Genomic DNA, 21,993 nt, shown 5'->3' with positions numbered 1-21,993 from the left:
TGTGGTGGTATATTTTGAATTAAATTATACTGTCATCTTTTCAAGATGTGTGCATATAATTATGCTTTCTGGTCTGCATATCAAAAGTGTATCTTTAGTTGACCTACTTGATTATATTTTATCTTAACTATGTCATTTATTTCAGACTGACCTGCAGTATCACCTTCACATGTGAATTATTGCCTGGTAATTACTATGTAGTTGAATAATAGCCTCTGGCCATATAAAAGGCATTATTGCCTTGTATTTAAATTATGGATCCATGCAGGTTGTGTTTTCTGGTTCTCCTACAAGTTATTGCTCATTTACCTGTGATTTTCATCTCGACATGTATGTCATTTACTCTGTGATTAAGAATTATATCTTTCACTTGGGTAATTTTTGTTGTTGTGGGATTCTGACAGTTTTGGAATAGTGACTTGCTGGCTTTATGAACTGACTTAGTGTCTTTACTGTGTTTCCATTCTGGTTATGATTGTTTCTGCCTTTCAATTTTCAAATGTGCCTTCATACCTTTCATTCATTTATATTGATGATCTATTTATTAGCCATACATTCTTGCAGAAGAACGGATGCAAGTTTTGAACTTGCTCATATTCTTCCTGTATTGAAATACTTTCGGTTCTGACCTATTAACCTCTAAATTCTGTCCCCAATTTAATGATACCTCAGTTGTACAACTTAAAAAATTAACAAATTCTTGTGTGTTTTAGTTCAGTTGCACCACTATTATCATAATTCTAAATTTATTTTCTTTGGTACTGATATCTGTTTGGAAATTGTTTTATTACCTGTGAAGTGTAGGTATGCTAATAATATATGTGATGTAGTATGGCCTTGTCTACCATGGTTTTGTGTGTGTTGTAAAGTATTAGGAGCATAACCTGAGAATTTCTAGTCTTTATTTAACCTGTAGGGTTTGGTTTATGTTTCCCGGAGTTTACTTTAGGCATGTATTGTGATACAGTGGATCTGTTTATTGTTGTAGAGATATGTTGCTGAGGAGTTGATGTATGTCCTTTTACCCCTTGGGGGAATAGTACATGTGCTCTGGTTATAGTTAGTTAGGCACTTTGATAGGTTGTACATCACCTTGGGAAAAGCCATTGTGTCTAGTAGATGAGGGGTACTTGATATTGTACATCTGCAACTCATCTGGATAGTAGTTTCTGTTATAAAATCCATCTTGATAGTTTTGGAATGGTCTTTTGTCTTTAGCCTCCCATAAGGCCAATTCCTCGTCCACGTCGTAGGAGGTGGACAATGGCATGAAGTATGGAATTGCCTGCCGGGCTGATGTATAGCGGGGACTGCGTATGTTCCATGATAGCTACGGTACCTGTGAAGGCCCTACAGAAACCTTGAAAAGTAATGGCTAATGGGGCTCTTGTGAAGACCTCACTAGCAGCGATGACGAAGGAGTCCTTTGGTATGGCGAAGCTGGAGGAGGAGGCAGCCCTTCTTCATGGGAATAAATAAAGAAGAAACTACTGCCTTGTGGTAAAAATGGATCTTTAAAGGCTGGAGATAACCCTTACAGAAAAATTCTGCGGTCGAGCACAGACAGGAGGCAGCCCTTCCTCTAAGCTTAGGGTGCTGTGGGCTAATAACTCGTACACCTGAATCAAACTCATTACAGAAAACCAGACGGAATTTATGTCGGCCAGATTTTAAGGAGACGACTTTTGCAATAAAATACAGGCCACAAATTGGATTTGGGAATGTGAAAACTATGTATGAAAATGACAGACTGAGAGAAGAAATGGCAGGAAAGGTATAAACTGGAGATACCGTATTTACTCGCATATTAGACCCCCTTATCCCCCACTTTTACAGCAAAAAAAAAAAAAAAAAAAAAAAGTAAAGAGGGGTCCAATATGTGATAACCTCAAATTTTGCACAGTGAACACATGACTTCTAGGCTATAAAAGGCTATAAATTGTACATGCAAACATTCTACATTGCTCTTTAACAAACCTGTGAATGTATTTGAGTTATACTGGCTATATTTCGTGGAAGGCAGTATTTCTAAATATAAAAAGTCAATAAATGGTGAACACTATTTTTAGGCCTACATATAAAGTAAACATAATCAGTTTCAGTTACTCATATCACGTCATCAGTTTCATCTCATTAATTCCCCTGATGAGGTCGACGTCAGGAAGGGCATACGGTCGTAAAAACTTGCTACGAAGATTCATCTCACTTCATACTCGACCCCGTAGAGAAAAGGGATATCATATTATGCAATATTGATACAAAATAACTCGATGGCCAGTCATTTGTCTCTGTCAGTTTGAACAGTAAGCCTACCACACTGTAAACTTGATCACTGCTTTAATTTTAATTGTCTTGCACCGCTAACTTCCCAGCTACTGGCATGTCTTCATTCCAAGTGATGTCATCTTCACTGCCATCTCGTCAGCCAAGCGCTGCAATAGAGACCGAGAGCATTCGAGGTCCCATCTTTTTGAACCTTTTAAAAATAGTTTTGTTCCCGATTATAGAGTCCAAACTGTGTGAAGCTATTCCCAAATGGTTTCTGGAGATGGTCTCTGATATTCCCAGCTGGTGTACATGTAGCAGAAGCCACTCATTTTGAATAAAGCTGTGTCATTGAAAGCGTGCCAAACCACCAGCTGATAACTAGCGTATGTTATGAGTTTTATTTCTGAATGTAATACATAGTGACTGGAAGCATTCTTTTGATAACTGCGACTGTTGAAAGCCAGACCCTTATTTTTCAAGTATATTTCATGCTTGTTCTCTACATTTATCACATCAGGATTTACCTAAACAGCTGTAAATGACATAAGAGAGACTGCATTGGTTAGGTTAGGTATGGTATTGCCCGGATACTGCCAAAAGTTCCACGACGGAAAGAGTAAAAATGTTTAATTTCATACGTTCATTGTCTCCCATTTTTTATTAACACATATCCTAGTATGTTTTGTTTGGCGTCTCCAAAAATCGTTGGAAACGAGGACATAAAAAAAACAATATTATTATTTGTTAGGTATGTTGGCGAGTAAAACAATTGTGATTGGATTGTTTTTATCACGTTTTAAACCTACTTCTCTCCCAAAAGACCATATATTGGCACGAGTTACGAGATATTAAACAATCACTTTGTTAATGATCTCGCCTGCCTATATTAATAGGCCTAGCAACAACCTTTGAATATTTCTTAACTAAAGTAAACTCGTCTCCTCATCCCGAGGTGGTGCAGCTCTTTTTCAGAGAGGCCCCTAGTGGAAGGGAGTTGCACGTACAATTTTTACCACAAATCAATCTTCCTGCCATTCATAAATCTCTGGCCATACGGTACCAGGAATCACACTCTCAGGCTCCCAAGAACGGCAGCTACAGTAATTGTGCTAACCATTACACTGGCAGACATTCTTAACTACACACAGACAGAGATGCCAACTTTCAAGAAAGGCAATTAGTAATGCAGCCGTTAGGGCACGAGGGGGAGGTGCAACCGAAGATTCTTTTTTCGAGATCTTACTGACTTACATATCATTGAAAAATAAGTGAACAACCAAAAATAACATACTCAAAGACTGGCATATAAACAGTTTATGATTCTTACCTGCTAGAGGAGCAGGTGATCTGCAGTACCTATCTGAGTGGAGGCTGAAGGATCATTTCTTTTGTTCAGTACTGTAGTTGTCCCCTTAGTAGCTTGTAGTTCCCGTTTCATAAACGTACACTGATGACAGGCTTTTTCTTTTGATATTATGTGCATCTTCTGCACTAACAGAGCACTTAACAGTTTGGTGTTCATATTAGCACGGAATTCAGTCTTGTTCTTCCTCACCAAACTAAAAACTCTTTCCACTGGAGCATTGCTATGGGGTACTAGAAGAATAGCCATCAATAGTTTACTCAGTTTATTCAGTCTTGTTCTTGCTCACCAAACTAAAAACTCTTTCCACTGGAGCATTGCCATGGGGTACTAGAAGAATAGCCATCATTAGTTTACTCAGTGAAGGGTACTTCATCAGACCTGAAGCATCAGTGAGTGATCTTTTATATTTCGAACCAAAGTCTGTCGGCCCTTTCATCCCTGTCAAAATGGAATCCATCAAATTGGAAACAACTAAACTCGGTTTCCAAAGAATCAATTTCTTCTGATGACAGAATTTTAGGAAACCGGTCAATCATAAATTCTACTGATAAGAAACTCTTTGATTTCCTGTGGAAAACATCAGCAACTTCAGCATGCTCGAGAAACTTATCCTAATTGGCCATTTGTTAACAATGTGCTCACATGTTTTTTGTATAGAACAGTCTCACATCGGAATAAAAGTTTTTCATTGTAGTTTCATCTAGAGATACTGCCCTTGTGTTTGCCCCAATGGCTAACTCGCTGTCACTTTTCTGCAACTTAGCAGAACTAAATTTCACATCAAGCAAATTAGTATCAGACTCTGGAACAGAGGATGCTCTCACAAAACGAACAATAATGTAACTGAAAAATTCATTTAACTTTGAGTGAAGTTTATGAATAAACTGTATCTCTTTTTGGAGGAATACATTTAAGGAGTTGAAAAGTGAAAGAACAAAGCTGAGTGTTAATGTTTGAACATATCATATGTCGTGTAGTAATTAGGTATCTCAATCCATTTAATGCAATACTTAGACTTGTGAATACTACAATTTTTACGAGGACTGATCGAACTTCACTTGTTTCTGTTTTAAGGTTACAATTACACTTCACAATAAAACATGACCAACACCAAAACATCAAATATCAAGACATTCTCCCACCTTGCAATTTTCAGTCATTCAATAAAATTGCAACAATCAGTCATTCATTACAGAAACCGTGCAGGTCGCTTCACCACTCTTCCACATCTAGTACTGTCTACCTCTAGGTCTGCCTCTCTTTTTGAGGCATCAATTTTGTGTTCGGTCTCTTCAACTGATGAGAGGGAACATTCTAACGGGATCAGACATTGAACAGGAAGCATGACTACTCCTCTCTTCGTACGAAGCCTCACAACTCTTACACGACCGTCCTTCCCAGGTAACAGATCTTCGATAATGCCCAGCGGCCACTCTAGTTTATTAAGATTGTCCATCTCAATGAGCACAACATCTCCTTTGCTAAATTTGTTATGCTGCTTCTGTTTCAACTGAAGTTGGCCAAGGTATTCCTTTTGAAATCTCTGACGAAGTGCATTTCTCAATAGCAGTCGATAGGCTGCTCTCTTCCTCGGTTGAGATCCACCCATCGCATCCAGATCCGGTAAACCTATCTCATGGGCTTCTTGCAAAAACATCGCTGGTGTGATTGGTCTCAAGTCATCAGGATTTTCTGTGTCTGAAGTCAAGGGGCGGCTACTGATAACTGCTTCACACTCGCATAAAACAGTCATTAATTCTTCAGATGTCAGGGAAGATTTTCCCAGAACTTTACGAAGCAGGTCTTTCATCAGTCCGATCAATCTCTCTCACCAACCACCCCACCACAAGGCTGTGGGAGGGTTGAATTTCCATGCAATTCTTTGAATGCTACAATAAGACTCCATCTGCTGCCATTTAAGCATAGCCAGGTGTTACTCGCACCTCTAAAATTTGTCCGTTCAAAATGTACTGCTTGGTACACAGCGCATGAGAACAAACATACCCACATCTTCTGATTACCTTTCACAATCAACGGGCCAGCCGAGTCAACACCAACTACTTCAAAAATCTTGGCATCTCTCATGCGATCGTTAGGTAGAGGTGGTGTAGAAACCTTTACTCTCTCTTTCTTATATCTCTTGCAAATAACACATTTTCACACACATGATCTTAGGACTCTTCTTCCATTCAAGATCCAGAATCTTTATCTGAGAATACCCAACAGAGTCTGTGGGTCTACATGACAATTCTGAACATGAGTACCATGAATAAGTCGCTGAACAGCAGGGTGATCTCCCAGCAAGACAGCGGGCTGATGAAACTCAAATTTATCCTCCCTCTCTGATACTCTCGTATTCACTCGCAAAATACCATGTTCGTTCAGGATTGGTACAACTGAAATCAGCTTTTGATCCTCAGGTCCTCGAAAACTCTCATTCTGGATAAGTTTAATAATTGTTCTTTCGCAGTCTTCCAATTCTGAACAACTCATCTCTCCACTTTTCTTCCTTTTAGACTTACAGTTAAAAATAAACTGTTTGATCCAACCAATCAATCTCACTATCTTGTGAAATCGACAAAAATATTTGTAGTACCAGTCTGACCTTAATGGATCTTCTGCGACGACGAGGCTTGTGGCGGTCTTTCTTCTTTCGCGCATAATTTCATCTTCATTCCTGACGCTGCAATCTGAAGGCCATTCTTCCACTGGAAGGTACAACCAGAATGGCCCCTCCCACCATCTAGAGGTTATAAGTTCTCTTGTCCCACATTCTCGAGTAGGCAAATCAGCAGGATTCACTGTACCAGGCACATGCCTCCAAGATTCCTTTTGAGTCAGTTGTCTTATTTCCCTAACCCTGTTCTCAACGAAGACTGACCAAAGGATCTCACGCTGTATCCATGTCAACACTGTCGTAGAATCTGTCCACAAGTAAACTGACTCGGCGTCAAAATCTTTTCTCACAGTTGACAACAATCGAGCACTCATTGTTGCTCCCATGAGCTTGAGTCGACGAATGGTCGGCCGGGGTAAAGGAGCTACTCTTGATTTTGCTTGAAGGAGCTGGACGTAAACTCCTGACCCCATATGCGTACATAAAAATACCCTGCGGCATATGCATCTCGACTCGCATCGCAGAAGACGTGAAGGCTACGTTCTATATATACCTCAGGGAATCTCCAACTGACGTAATTCTGGAAGTTAACAAAGCCATTTTCCAAATGTGGTTTTCATTTCCAAAGGTATTTCCGTGTCCCAAGAGACCTCATTTATTTTCTGTAGTAAAAGCTTCGGCAGCAGCATAATGGGTACCGAAAATCCTATTGGATCATAAATCCGATGGACAGTAAACAGCACTATCCTTTTAGTTATCTTCTCTTGTGAAATAATTTCCAGAGGCTCACAATTCAAACGAAGCACATCCTCCTTGTGATTCCACATTATTCCAAGGACGGGTGACAACTTACAATCATCTTCAAGTAAAGGATCAATGCTCTCCCAACCTCTGAGCTCAAACTTGTGTTGGGAAAAAACCTCTTGAGCAGTACTGACAAATAGTTCCAGCTCCTCATTTGAGACACTTGTCACACAATTATCAACATTAAAACTGTCCTTAAGCTGTCTAATAATACCAACAGTCACTTTATTTTCATCTTGAGCATCTAGCAAGGCTTGGTCTAGAAGGTGGTCAATCACCGCTGCCAGTAAAAATGGGCTTGATGTCACTCCAAAAACTACACGATTGTGCCTATAGGTTTTCACTTCTTTCTTGCCCCACAGGAATCTCAAAAAATCTTTATCTTCTGGTGTAATTAAAATTTGCAGAAACGTCTTACGGATATCAGCAATAACCCCAACCGACTTCTTTCGGAACTGTAGGAGGAGAGAAGGAATTCGTTTGATGATTGGGACCCTTTTCTAGACAATCGTTGAGGGAAGGATTGTTACATCTTCTCGCAGAAGCATCAAAGACTGGCCTCGCTGGTGTTGTTGCAGTATTCTTGATGACAGGTCGATGAGGAAGACAATGCCCACAGATTCCAGCCTGCTCACCCAGAATTTCTTCTATTATCCCTTCATCAAGCCAGCCTTGAAAAACTATCATATTCTTCTAAGAGCCCGTTGCTGTTAAGCTTTCTCTTTGTAATTTCTAGCTGCTTTTCTGTTGTCTCGTATGATGGACCTAAGAGCAGATGACCTTTCATCCATGGAAGTCAAACTTCGTACCTACCATCTTCTTTTACCTGTACGGTTTCCAGAAAATCTAGTCTTGCTTCTTCTTCCAGTTGACATTTCTTCTTTTCAGAGATAGGATCTTCTATGCCCAAAACATCTAGTTCCCACAGGTCACTCACTTTCTCTAAATTCAGCAGAATACCGTCCACCCTAATGTAGTCAACATTGCCGTCAAATCTCCCACTATTCTACGCTCATTCAAGAGAAATGACCCTAGGAAATCTGCTCCGATAAGGATCTCTATTTCTTTATCTCTCCCCACATCTAAGTGTGACAGTCCCAGTTGCATCACGTGTTCTGCTGTAAGGTGAGGAACATGACTGCAAATAACAGGCTGGATAAGAGCAGTCAGTCTCATCTGATTGGAATTACCAAGATTCTGAAGAACAAGTTCAAATACACAATGTTCTACAGGAGACCCAGTAATACCACCTAACACAGCATGGCTCACAGTCACTTTTCTAATCTCCTGAAGACCTAATCTCTCTGCCAGTTCTTCTTTCACGTAAGAACGCTGCGAAGCAGAGTCCAGAAGGACACGCACAAGTTCCTGATTATATCCATGCACTATTTTAACCAAGACAGTTTGAAGATAGACACATGAGTAATTAATGCAGAAATTAGCTACTGACCTAGACTGAGGTGAAGCCTGTGACTCTTTCTCAACTTCCCTCTCTGAAAGATCACACATGACCGGATAATGTTGCTGCTTACACACATTGCAGGAGAGGCGAGCTTAACATTTTCTTGCAACATGTCCAACCTTGAAGCACTTGAAGCATGCACCGTTCTGGGAGAGTCTAGCTTTCTTTTCTTCGAGAGTCATATTTTTTACCTGCTGGCATTGCGTTGAAGCATGAGTCTCTACTTTGCAGAAAGCACATGCACTACCTACACCACCAGTGTAAACTAAACCTTGAGCAGTTGGAACATCAGATTTTCTCAAAGGTTTTGATGTTTGAGCTTTACCCACACTAATATCACTGATCTGCAAGTACAGTAGAGTCTCGCTCAACCGACCTTCGCTTATCCGACATTCCGTGTTATCCGACACTGATAGGCTTAATTTGAACTTTAGGTGGATGCAATTCTGGGACACGGGTGTGGAGGGTGCGACTGTAGGACAAGCACTGGCAGTCATGCGGTAGGATTCTTCAATGTAGTATTGGTTGGGTGCGGATGTTATAGTTTTCATATCCTCTGTGAGTATGGCGAGTAAACGTAAGAAAGTGATTGTTTCTGTGGAAGAGAAGTAGAGTTGGTTAAAGAGACTGGACAAAGGGGAAACTCTCCAAAAAATGGTTTCAGATTATTGCGTTGGACGTGTTACAGTGGGAGACTGGAAATATACGAGGGAATAAATTGAAAAGTGGTGTTCTACCAGAGAAACAAGTGATGCACTGAAAATTAGAAAGAAAAAGAAAAACAATGAAAAATGTGAGTACGAAAAAGTAAGTGAAGCACTATTTCTTTGGTTCACTAAAAACCAGGAAAAGGGCTTGTCAATATCTGGCCCCATTCTGCAAGAAATGGCGGTGTATATCCAGAAGGAGTTTAATAAAGGGACCCTAATTTTACTGCCAGTGCTGGGTGGCTTGATCGGTGGAAAAAACGGTACGGCATTGGGCAGCTTAATATCTGTGGAGAAAAACTGTCAGCTAAATCTGATGAAGTTGTGAAATTTAAAAGACAATTTCAAGAAATAATTCTTGCTGAAGGATTAACCGGTGATCAGATTTTTAATTGTGATGAGACTGGGCCGAATTTCAAGATGATGACATCAAAACTCTTGCAGCCCAAGCCAAGACGTCTGCACCTGGCTACAGGCGTAGTAAGAAAAGAGTACTGCATCTACTGTACAATTGAATTAATAAGTCAATAAATAGAGTCCCGTAAAACATAGTACGTAATACAGTATAGCCTTCCTGTTTGTCTTAGTTCATTCTCAAAGTTATTCCGTATTATCCGACATTTTCGGTGATCCGACGTACTCCAGGTCCCGTTTAAGTCGGATAATCGAGACTCTACTGTATTCTTAATTTTTTACTTCAGATTTCAGAAATTCTAACAGTCCTTTGAGCTTTTCTTGTGACCCAGCTTCTTGCATATTATCTCCTCTCCTCTACCACACACGGATCAATTCATCAGTCAAGCAAGACTCCATGAGAGGAAATAGTAATGCAGCATAGTTGTCAGTGGTTAGACCCATTGATTCTAGCTACCTAACATTAACCTCAATTCGATCATACAACACTGACAGGGAAGGTTTTTTAGTCACTAGATTTATAATGTCTCTTACGTAAAGCTCTATTAATAAATCCTTTCGACCATAACATGTTTTTAACAACTGAACAGCTTTACTATAATTTTCAAGAATAGGTGGAAAACCATTCACAAGTTCATAAGCCCTTGTCCCAGGAGTCATAGATTCTCTTAGATAGAGAATCTTTTCTGCATCATCCAGCTCGCTACTTTCGTGTATTCGTTTGAACTGTGCTCAAAATGATAACCACTGCTTAATATCTCCTGAGAACTTGACAAGCAATAACTTCGGCAATATACCAACCAATCTAGTAGTCTGAGAAACACTCGAGCTTATGGAAGAAGCATCACACGTTATTTTCATTCATTGAATTTCTTGTACTTACATTTCACTGTTGTCCACTTTATCTCGATATGATTCGACTTCTTCATATTCTGCAGCTACATCTTCGTCCGTGCCAAGCTTCATGGATTCTCTCATCAAGTGTAAACAGTCGATCGGCCGTATCTTAGAGTACCTTAAAACTGGTGAAAACATCTTCCTGCGTCACATTTTCCTCAGCAATCTTGTTCTGGAATATGTTAAACGCTCTTGTAAATAAATGACGTAACTGTGTTCTTTCTTTCAATAATACATTTAAAGCAGCCATGTCTTTACGTCGGTCGAAATCGAAAGGTGTACCACGAAGCAAGTTTTCTCTTATTTTACCTTCATAGGATTATTACACAGATGTTAATGTTTAAACATATCATATGTCGTGTAATAATTAGGTATCTCAATCCATTTAATGCAATACTTAGACTCGCGAATAATACTATCGATCGATCTTCACTTCTTTCTGTTTTAAGGTTACAATTACACTTCACAATAAAACATGACCAACACCAAAACATCAAATATCCTGACACTGAGAAACAAAAGGTAAAGATTAGTAGATGGATTATTCCTTAACTTTCAGAAATTTTAAGTTGGCCTTGTCAGAATCTCATTCACAGAAGAGCATTTTTAAAGGGTTCCACTGTTCTAAGATCCATGATACACACTGCAGAAGAGATAACCACCTGGTAGGAACATATTTAAAAATTTTGTGAGGCTTTTCACCAAAGACTTCCTGGCATACGGTACCTTTAAAGCATTTTGCCTTTTTGAACTAATCAGTAAATAGTAATAAGCATCAATTAAAAACTGTTGAATATTAACAAGAGCACTGCACCCCTTTTGAGCAGCTAAGTGCACAAGATGACAAGCAAAGCCTTGCACACGAATATTAGAATTTTCTTTACAAATGAAGGAGCTCACACCTTTGGAAACACCAGTCATAGTATTATCTGCACACTTTTTAGCGACAGATTTACACCCTAGTACTGAATCGGTCGACTTCAATTATCTTCGAGATTCGTATTGGCAACCTTTGAAACACAAACTATCGCTTATCATCGCTGTGCAACATCTGGCATACACTTTAAGTACTCGTACTGTTGTTGTTTACACAGCAAAGCCAAACTATAAAATTCACGCTAGGAACACGTTTCGCATCGGGAAATCTTTAGTATTATATATTGTGTGTGCGAGACAGTTGTTGGCGTAAGATAATAAAGGTTTAGAAAATTAATATCAATCGATCATATTATCGATTCAATTATGATTTCATTTCCATTCAGTTGGCAGTACTACCGGAACCGGCAGTGCTCCCTTCTTACTCCTCAATCGAGTACAAAAGTCTATCACTAAAAAGTGCGCGTACAATACTTGCATTATCACATGCAAAACCTACCCAGTTAACCCACAGAATCCCCCACTTCTTCAGTTCATCATCCAAAATATCGAATATTCCTTTGCCTGTATTGTCGCTGGATTCCCAAATTGTAAGAATTGTCGTTGAAATTTGCGTAGATTCCTCATCGAAAAGCGTCACAACTAATGGGTAGAGCTTTTTGTCATTCATATCGTTACTGCCGTCTGTTGCCAGGGCAAAGAGCTGGGACTTCATTAACTCTGTTACCTTTCCCTCAACTGTAGAAGCAAAGTTTTAACTAGTGCTCCCGTGTTTGTTCTTACATATCAGTATTTTGAAGCTATTTTCGAATTGGGAAACATTTTCTTGAATAAACGCCCCGCATGGTCACTGCAGGCTAAAGGCAAGTTGTGTTCAACAACTCCGCGTCTGTTACTGAGCTTTCATCTTCTGAGGATTTAGCAAAAATGGTTAAATTTTTGTTTATGTCCCTCAGCTTAACTGTATCCGTATGAATTTTGCTAGCCACATGTTTACGACAGTCGTCTCGCCCACCATGCACAACTAAAAAATCGCGGCTATACACGATACAAAACACGTGTGAAGGAGATTTGAGGAACGAAGTAAACAGGGACATTCTTTCGAGTATTCCTCCCTGAATTTTTGAACTATTTTTGGTTTCTTACTAGTGTCACTGGTCACGGAAACTTCACCACACGTATTTTCCTGCACAAGAAATCGCTTCATTGATTATTTAAAACAGTTCGCATTTCGTCACATGTGATTAGTATATAAATACTAGAAGAGCAATATTTGTAAATTTGGCAAACTAAATCGCAATAAATACTTATTTAACAGTCACGCACACAGTATTCACAATGAAACGGAGTTTGTCACCATTTTGCCGCCAAAACAAAGACAAGAGAACTCTGATACTTGCATGGAAGTCTGATCACATGACGAATAAAGACAACTCAGCAAGATAAAGCACTTCACAGACGGCTGTTTTTCCGATACTGGAAAAACACACTGCGTTCGGCGCGTGAAACTCTAAATATTACTGAGAAATCCGAAAAGAATATTCTGAGACTTCAAGATGAAATGGCGTTCCTTGTGTATCTTTTTGAACACTTCATACACATACATTTAAAAATCAACAAAAAAATCGTAATTTGTGGTGTGTCATTCGTAAAGGCGTAATTATGATGGGTAGATCGTAATTATTACGATTGAATTGTAATAGTTGGCATCTCTGCACAGACATATATACATGACTGATGTGTGCTTGCAATGCGCAGGTCGGACACAAAACTATTCGCCTATTTGTGCGACGTCATCAGAGCTGAAATGAAATGAAATGGCGTATGGCTTTTAGTGCCGGGAGTGTCCGAGGACAAGTTCGGCTTGACAGGTGCAGGTCTTCTGATTTGACACCCATAGGCGATCTGCGTGTCGTTATGAGGATGACATGATGATGAAGACGACACATACACCCAGCCCCCGTGCCAGCGAAATTAACCAATGATGGTTAAAATTCCGGACCCTGCAGGGAATCGAACCCGGGACCCTTGTGACCAAAGGCCAGCACACTAACCATTTAGCCATGGAGCCGGACGTCATCAGAGCTGCAGTTGGCCTACGCTACGGAGGCGGACATTTCTTAACTACGAAACACAGATGGACCACAAGTTTCGAGGCGTTTTCACTACGTGGGTCATACAGACGGAACTATATTCACAAATTTGTGTGATGTCATCAGAGCTGTATATGGCTTATAGCCGCTTTGAAGCGGAATCGTCGTCCTTCTGTGAGGAATTACATGCGGGGGGGTCTTGTATGCAAGATTTATTTTTTAATTTTCTTCGTCTCAAAAAGCCAAGGGGGGGGGGGGTTTAAAATGCGAGGGCATCTAATACACGAGTAAATACTGTACTTGGGTTGATCGAAACAAGATGGACAGGCTACAGAGAGGTGAGGACAGAAGAGGGCAGTGTCTTCATTTACTCTGGAAGAGAAACAAAGGATCAGCAGCATTCAAGTGAAGAGGATGTCTTACAAAGAAAGCAAAAAAAAAATAGCATAATAGAATGGACCCCTGTATCACACAGGATAATCACTGTACGAATAAGAACCAAAGTTAGACCTGTGACAATAGTGCAGTGCTACGCATCAATGGAGGTAGCAGAAGAGGAAGAGGAGGAGAGTTTTATGATAGGCTGACGTCAACACTGGTAGGGATAAAGAAGGACAATGTAGGATTGATGGGAGATCATTTTTTTTTTTTTGCTAGTTGCTTTACGTTGCACCGACACAGATACGTCTTATGGCGACGATGGGACAGGAAAGTCTTAGGAATGGGAATGAATCGGCCGTGGCCTTAATTAAGGTACAGCCTGGTGTGAAAATAGGAAACCACGGAAAACCATTTTCAGGGCTGCCGACAGTGGGGTTTGAACCCACTATCTCCCAGATGCGAGCTCACAGCCGCATGCCCCTAACCGCATGAACAACTCGCCCGGTGATGGGAGATCTAAATGCAAAAACTGGCAGTGAAATTGAAGGAAGAGGAAATCATCATCATCATGGGTAGACATGGAATACGAGAAGAAAATAATAATGACCAGAGATTCATAGACCAGCACAGCAATTTTGGATTGCTTATAGGTGGATCACTGTTTCCACATTAAGAACTGCCACAAGATTTCATGGGTGTCACCTGATTTCCAGACAGAAAACCAGACTGATCACTTGGCAATAAGTAAAAGATGGAAACATTCACTCCTGGATGTCAGGAATAAACGTGGAGCAGACGTAGGGAGTGACCATCACCTTATGATTACTGAATCAGGTTGAAGGTGGCAGCACCAGTGAAACAGGCAGCAGAACAAATGCAATGTTTCCACTCAGGGAAATTTGGGAAACTTGAAGTGCAAAATGAATTTAAAACACAATCAAAGAACAGGTTTGAGGCCCTCACTAAACAACAGATGAAGAGGTAAATAGCAAAAGAAATACAGTCAAGGAACTCTTTTTTTGACACATGTGAAGAGATAGTGGAAGGAAAGAATGGATAGCAGATAACACTTGGGAATCAATCCAAAAGCGAAGAAAGTGCAAGGCACTCATCAACTCCAGTAGAACAAAAAACCAGAAAGCAGCAGCAATGACAAAATACAGGGAAGCCAACAAAGAGGTTAAGAAGAAAGTGCAGAGAGATAAACAAGTGTTTACAGACCAACTGGCAACACAGGCAGCAGCAGCAGCAGCAAGATTCGGTAACAGCAAAGAAGTATATGCCATTATGAGAAAGCTTTCTAGGAGGAACTTTCCCGGGGAGAAACCAGCCAGAGATGCAAATGGAGTAGCCATGACATAGGAGACACAATTGGAAAGATGGAGGCAGCACTTCATGGAAGTACTTAATAATTTCAGTAAATGCAAATGAAATGGCGTATGGCTTTTAGTGCCGGGAGATCCCAGGACGGGTTTGGCTCACCAGGTGCAGGTCTTTTGATTTGACGCCTGTAGGTGATCTGCGCGTCGTCATGAGAATGAAATGACGATGAAGACAACACATACACCCAGCCCCTGTGCCAGGCAAATTAACCGATGATGGTTAAAATTCCCGACCTTGCCAGGAATCGAACCCGGGACCCCTGTGACCAAAGGCCAGCCCGGCCACGCTAACCATTTAGCCATGGAGCCGGACATAATTTCAGTAAGGAAACTTTTCTTTTTTGTAGAGGCTTTACGTCACACCGACACAGGTATGTCTTATGGCGACGATGGGGTAGGAAAGGTCTAGGAGTTGGAAGGAAGCGGCCGTGGACTTAATTAAGGTACAGCCCCAGCATTTGCCTGGTGTGAAAATGGGAAACCATGGAAAACCATCTTCAGGGCTGCCGACAGTGGGATTCTAACACACTATCTCCCCAGTAAGGAAACAAGAACTGAAAAAGTTGAAACCTTTTCAGAGGATCCAGATATCTCGGTAGAACCACCAACACAATAAGAAATTGCACAAGCAGTGAAACAAATGAAGAATGGCAAAGCACCCGGTGTAGATAACTGAGAAGCTGAGCCTCCTTAACTCCTTTCTCTGTGCATTTCCTTTCTATGTTTTATTTTCGTAATGTATACTGTTAATAGCTGGCAGACAGAATAAAAATATGGATGCGCTGTAAGATGTATTATCATTACACACAAATCTTAATACAATATCACATCACGAAACCCAACATTTGGTGCCAAAAACCTGGACCTTTAGATTAACGGCATTCGAACTTTAAGATCAAGTTACATGGTTACGTTGCAAACATAAACACACTTTTCTAACCGCTAGCACACCCTGCAGGCTAGTACAAGTATATAATCACTCCAGAACACGGCCAGTCAAGCAGCTGTCTATCGAGAATTATTACTGGTTCCATACCCGTCAGAATGACAGACGACAATTCTGTGAGTAAGCTAGCACTCTTGAGAAGGACACAAAAGACCAAAAGAACAGCTGTGACAAAATTCTGTAGAGCAATAAATTACAAGTAACTAATCTCATATCTGTTCCGCATTGAAGATAACAATAAGTAAAATTACTGAAGATAACAACTGAGCACACTTTTGGGAACAATTCAAGTCATCTATCGATAACCATCTCTCACTAACACTGATAAGCACATTTTCCTTCGTGGATATCTGAAAGGAGAGCCCAAGAACCTGGTTGATGGAATACCGGTAACGGCTGATGCATGTGAGGAAACAAAACAAATATTAATTTCTCGCTACAGAAAGTGACCACATCATTCAAGTCCGTCTGGATTATCTCAAAGCCTTACAATCAATTTCAGACGACGCTACTCCTGCTCTAAATACCATCTACATAGAACACAATCGACATATACAAGCCTTACGAGCCTTAGGAGAAAACATAGATCACTACGGATGAATGTTAGCCCCGAAAATTCTGCAAGCATTCCCTGAAGATATTGTCTGCCATTGGATAATTTATTCCAGAAGAGAGGGCATTCATGAAGGTCATATCACCAAGCTAATAGAGTTCCTAAATGAGAAGGTAGAGGATGCTATGACCACACAGAAAATTAGACGAGATTTCAGTACACAGGAGTCCTTCATTGCCACGATCGCAATGCTACACGTAAACACGAAGTCAAAACGTCCGGAAACAAAAAATATACTGAAAAGAAAATTAGACCTCGAAAAACAGAAAACAGATGAGAGATGAAATGAATTAGAAATTGAACATCTAGCACAGGAATACCGGAAAAAGAAACTGGCTGTAAAAAGACTGATCCAGGAAGAAAAGGAAAAGTGCTGGGATGACTTTACTACAAGGATACAGGAAGACTGTTAAGGAAGTAGGAAACTACTATACAAAATAGTAAACAGTAAAATAAATGAAAATATAAACATCCTTACACTGGAAACAGATGATGGTAGCTTTATACAAACAGAGGAAGGGATCAAGGGATGAAATGAAGTAGTACTTCAACATGCTGTTAAATGGAGATGGGGGCAACACCACCACCAATGATTGTAGTGTAGATGAAGCCAAAAACAACAAATACCCATTAACATGGCTTGAGGTAGAAACAGCACTAAAGAGCATGCGAAATGGGAAGTCCAGAGGCTTTGATGATCTCAGCTCAGACATGATAAAGGCAGCTGGAATACCAGGCTTGAATTGGCTATATAGAGTGTTATCGGTGATTTGGGAAAGTAACAAAATTCCAGAAGATTGGAGTAAAGGAGTCATCATCCCACTGTTCAAAAAGGGCAACCGACGGAAATGTGGAAATTACAGAGGCATCACGCTGTTGTCACACTCGCTGAAGCTGCTGGAAAAGATCATAGAAACAAGACTTAGGAAGATAGTGGAACCTTTGCTTGAGGAAGAACAACACGGGTTCAGGAAAGGTCTACTGTGGATCTTATCTTTGCAGTAAAAATGCTGACAGAAAAGTACTGGGAATACGGAAGAAATCTTGTGATTGCATTTGTGGACATTGAAAAAGCATATGACAGTGTTCCTCGAAACAAGATATGGGAATGTCTGGAAGACCTAAAGGTGCCAAAGTACTTAATTGACAAAGTCAAGATGCTATACCAGAAGTGCTACAATGTGTCCAGATAGGCAACGGACGATCAAGATGGTTTGAAACAGAGAGAGGTGTCCAACAAGGAAGTGCTCTGTCACCACTCCTGTTCGTAATAGTAATGGACAAGGTCATCAAATCTATCAAGAAAATGGGCAGTGAACCAAATGCCCTGGTATTTGCTGATGATGTGCTATTATGGGGAGAGACAGAATCTGAAGTTCAGAAGAAACTTAATGAATGAAACGACACATTCAAAAATTTTGGACTGAAGATAAGCAAAACAAAGACAGTGGAAATGACCATTAACAGGGAAGGAACAAGCTCAAATCAAAAATCGAATCAGCCTCCCTCTTCAAGTACCTCGGAAGCACAATATCGAAAGACAACACTGTTAGGCAGGAAATACTCAGCAGGACACAGAAAGCATCAAACTTCTACAGTCAAGTCAGAAATCTCCTCTGGGACTGAAAAATACCACAGAAAACAAAAACAATCATGTACCACACTTACTTCGTACCAATCCTCACGTACGGTTTAGAGACATGTACCCTACTAAACAAAGACTTCCGTAGAATCCAAGCAACTGAAATGAGATTCATTAGAACTATGAACCAAACAACCAGAAAGGACAAGATCAGAAATGAAGTGAATAGGAAAGTAGCTGGTATTGAGGTTCCTATTATCAGTGTCATAAAGAAACGCAGACTTCAGTGGTATGGGCACATAATGAGAATGAACAAGGAAAGACCTGCCAGAAAATATTTCAACCTTAATCTCGTAGGAAGAAGACCACAGGGAAGACCAAGAAAACGTTGGATAGAGACTGTAAGATCAGATGTGGAGGAGAGAGGATACAAATGGAAAGATGTACTGGATCAGAAGATGTATGAAGACAGAAGGAGATGGCGAGTGCTTGTACACCACACCCAGGAAAATGGAGTTGGGAAATGATGATGATGATGCTGATGATGATGATGATGATGATGATGATGATGATGTGTTCTGTGAGACACACGGACATTTGGCCCAGGAATGTGTAAAGATCTCCAACATAGATGAGCAGATTGAAAAGATAAAAGCAACCGACCGATGCTTCTTGTGGTATGCCCAAGGAAGAGTAAGGCGTCATGCACAAACTGCAAAAAATCTCATCACGTTTCAATATGCAATGGAGAGCAGGTCGCATCAATACCTGTGGGAAAGATTGAAGTTAATAAACCGAACTTCACATATCTTCAAACAGCTACTATCTGGATCACAGGGCCAACGGGTCTCAGAAAACGTACACACTGCATTTTGGATCCTGGAAGTCAATCAAGTTTTGTAAATAGAAGTCTGGTAGACCAGCTTCAGTTAACTATCATGGGAAATAAGGATTTGACAGTTGCTGGATTCAAGTCATCTTGTTGCACATCTTCAGCTCGCTGACTTCTTGAATTTAACACCAGTGGAGTATGGACTAAAACTATCTTGCAGATTTCAGCATTTGAGAGTGAAAACATGCATATGTCGCACCTGCCCGTTCCACACGAAGTACAGTCCCTGTCACACTTACGGAAACTGATACTTGCTGATCCCAAGGATGACAACAATGATCTTCCAATAGAACTTCTCATAGGCGGAGACCAATACTGGAAGGCGATTCCTGATGACCAGCCTATCAAACTCAGTAGTAATCATTCATTCTAAATTTGCATGGATTCGGAGTGGAAATATGTCAGGAAGTACAGTCAGCAATGTAAATGTGAACCACATTAGCCATCTCTTGTGGACGATGATATGCGAAGAGTAAGGAAACAACAGAGAATGACTACAAAGGTAGAGCCACTTGGAATTGTAACACAGATTGAAGGAAGATCCATTGGAAGCGGACCCCGAAGAATCACAAAGGACTATACCGTTTAAGACGAAGGAAGTGCAAATTGCAAAATGCATTTAATGGCACATGTAGTACTTTTGAGAAATTCTGAGGTTACCTTGTGATATTTGTAATAACTGTCTCTTTGGATATGGCTCTCAGGAAGCATGGTGTGATAGTAGAATTATTATAGAATACGTCTGTGACAATGGGGATTGAGGATCAACGTGGAGAGCAAGATAATGGTGATGAGTAAAGGAAGTAAAGGAGCTATTCAAATTGGAGACAAGGAACTGGAAATAGTGGAAATACTTGGGAAGTAAACTGACAGAAAATGGAAGACTGGATATTGAATGAAAATTAAAGAAGTAATGTACAAGGGATATTACTTAGGTACCTATAGTGACATATGCAGCAGAAACCTGGACAATGACTCAGAAAGATGGCAGTAGAGAGCAGGCAGCAGAAATGAAATTCCTGAGGAGTATGGTACAGAAGACAAGGAGGGATAGAGTGAGACATGAAGACATACGAAAAGAGCTACATGTGCAAAAACTAAATGACAAACTGGAACAGAACAGATTTGAGGTGGTTTGGATATGTCAAGTGGATGAAAGAAGAAAGACTGCCAAGACAAGCCCTGGAAAGACAGATGACGGGGAAGAGAGGATGAGGAAGACCAAGATTACGATGGATGGACTCTCTGAAGAGACAGGACAAAGTGGAGAGGAACCATATTTGCCCCCCACCTGGTATCAGCTGGAAAAGGGGAATTGATGATGATGATGATATGATGATTAACTTATACTGTATACGTAAAAATGCTCTCGAAAAAGACACAAATGTTAAACAAATGGATGTTATTAATTTATCAAGTATTTTAATCTTAATCCTATTACAGTACCTGCCTCAAATAAATGCTATTATCACACCATGCTTCCTGGGAGCCGTATGCAAAGAGAGAGATATTATGAATCTCACAAAGTAACCCAAAAATTCCTTAAAAGTACTACATGTACCATTAAATACACTTCTAACTTTAAACAATCGTCACACAGAGCAATAATTACTAATTGTTCGTTATAGTGGAAGCCGCTTTTTTGTTGTTGACTTAATTAACTGTGAAGTTCTCCAATCTGACTAAACTATTTTAGAATAAATAAAACAAACAGAGATAGCTAAATTATGTGTCTGTGAAAGCACTGTCAGTAAAATTATTCAGAGGCAGAAACAGAGTAGCGAAATTTCATCCAGGAAAACGCGAAACTGTGGCAAGGGAAGAAGAAAAAACCACCTATGCAAACTGATGACTGCTTTCTCCTCGGAAGAATCAATTTAAATACCATGTACACTGCTGTGGACTTGACTCATGAATTTGAAAGTGATTAAATGAGGACATTATATGCAAAACCCGCCAAGTCCAATTTCTGACGTTTTTGAGCTGTATACGCCATTATGTGCGCAAGAAGAATTCTTCGGTTATAGTCTATTACTCATAAGCAAAACCTGACATTTCGTGTTATAAATGCATGTAGAAATTTGCAGTTTCAAGCAATAACTGCTAAGTCCATCAGGTCTTGGCAAGTAAGAATCGCCAAGTCCACAGGAGCCAATGAAACTGCTCATCCATCTCACGTGACATAGTTCATGTCTTTATTCTGCATAGGTTTCATTTCGGAGCAGTTTTGTCAGGTTGTAAGATCACATAAATTTGTTTAAATTATCACGAAATATATTAATAACATGGAAGATTGTTCTGTTAAAATAACTCCATGTGTTCCAGGGAGAGGTCGGAAGCGAAAAGCATATCCTAGCAACCAGAAACGTGAGAGAAAAGAGGATAAGGTATGTATGTTTAGATGTTTAGCTGTGACATTTTATACTCTACGTTAGTACTATTTTGAGTCAAAGCTATAAAATGAAACCACCATTCTGACAATAATGCTTATTATTTTTACAGATATTCTGCATAGTCATTGCCGCTTTATCCAACTTGCAATCATGCTGGGAAGCCACGTCAAGCATTCAATTAACCATTATTCTTGAGTTTACATTTTTAAAAAGCTTTTTATTGTTAGTGAAATATGTCATTGTTAATGCAAAGTACTTGATTGCAGAGACTCAACTTCTCATTCATCTACATGACAGACT

At 40.1% G+C, this 21,993-nt stretch overlaps 1 protein-coding gene across 1 annotated transcript in view; it reads right to left on the bottom strand.

Moving 5' to 3' along the window:
* Positions 1 to 21,993, bottom strand: part of Cul3 (cullin 3) — a 332,171-nt gene that overhangs the window by 6,449 nt on the left and 303,729 nt on the right. The window lies entirely within an intron of this gene.

This window comes from Anabrus simplex, chromosome 7 (genome assembly GCF_040414725.1).
Source record: "Anabrus simplex isolate iqAnaSimp1 chromosome 7, ASM4041472v1, whole genome shotgun sequence".
Taxonomy (NCBI): domain Eukaryota; kingdom Metazoa; phylum Arthropoda; class Insecta; order Orthoptera; family Tettigoniidae; genus Anabrus; species Anabrus simplex.
Note: the sequence above shows the minus strand (reverse complement) of the source record. Positions and strands in the feature narration are given on the sequence as shown.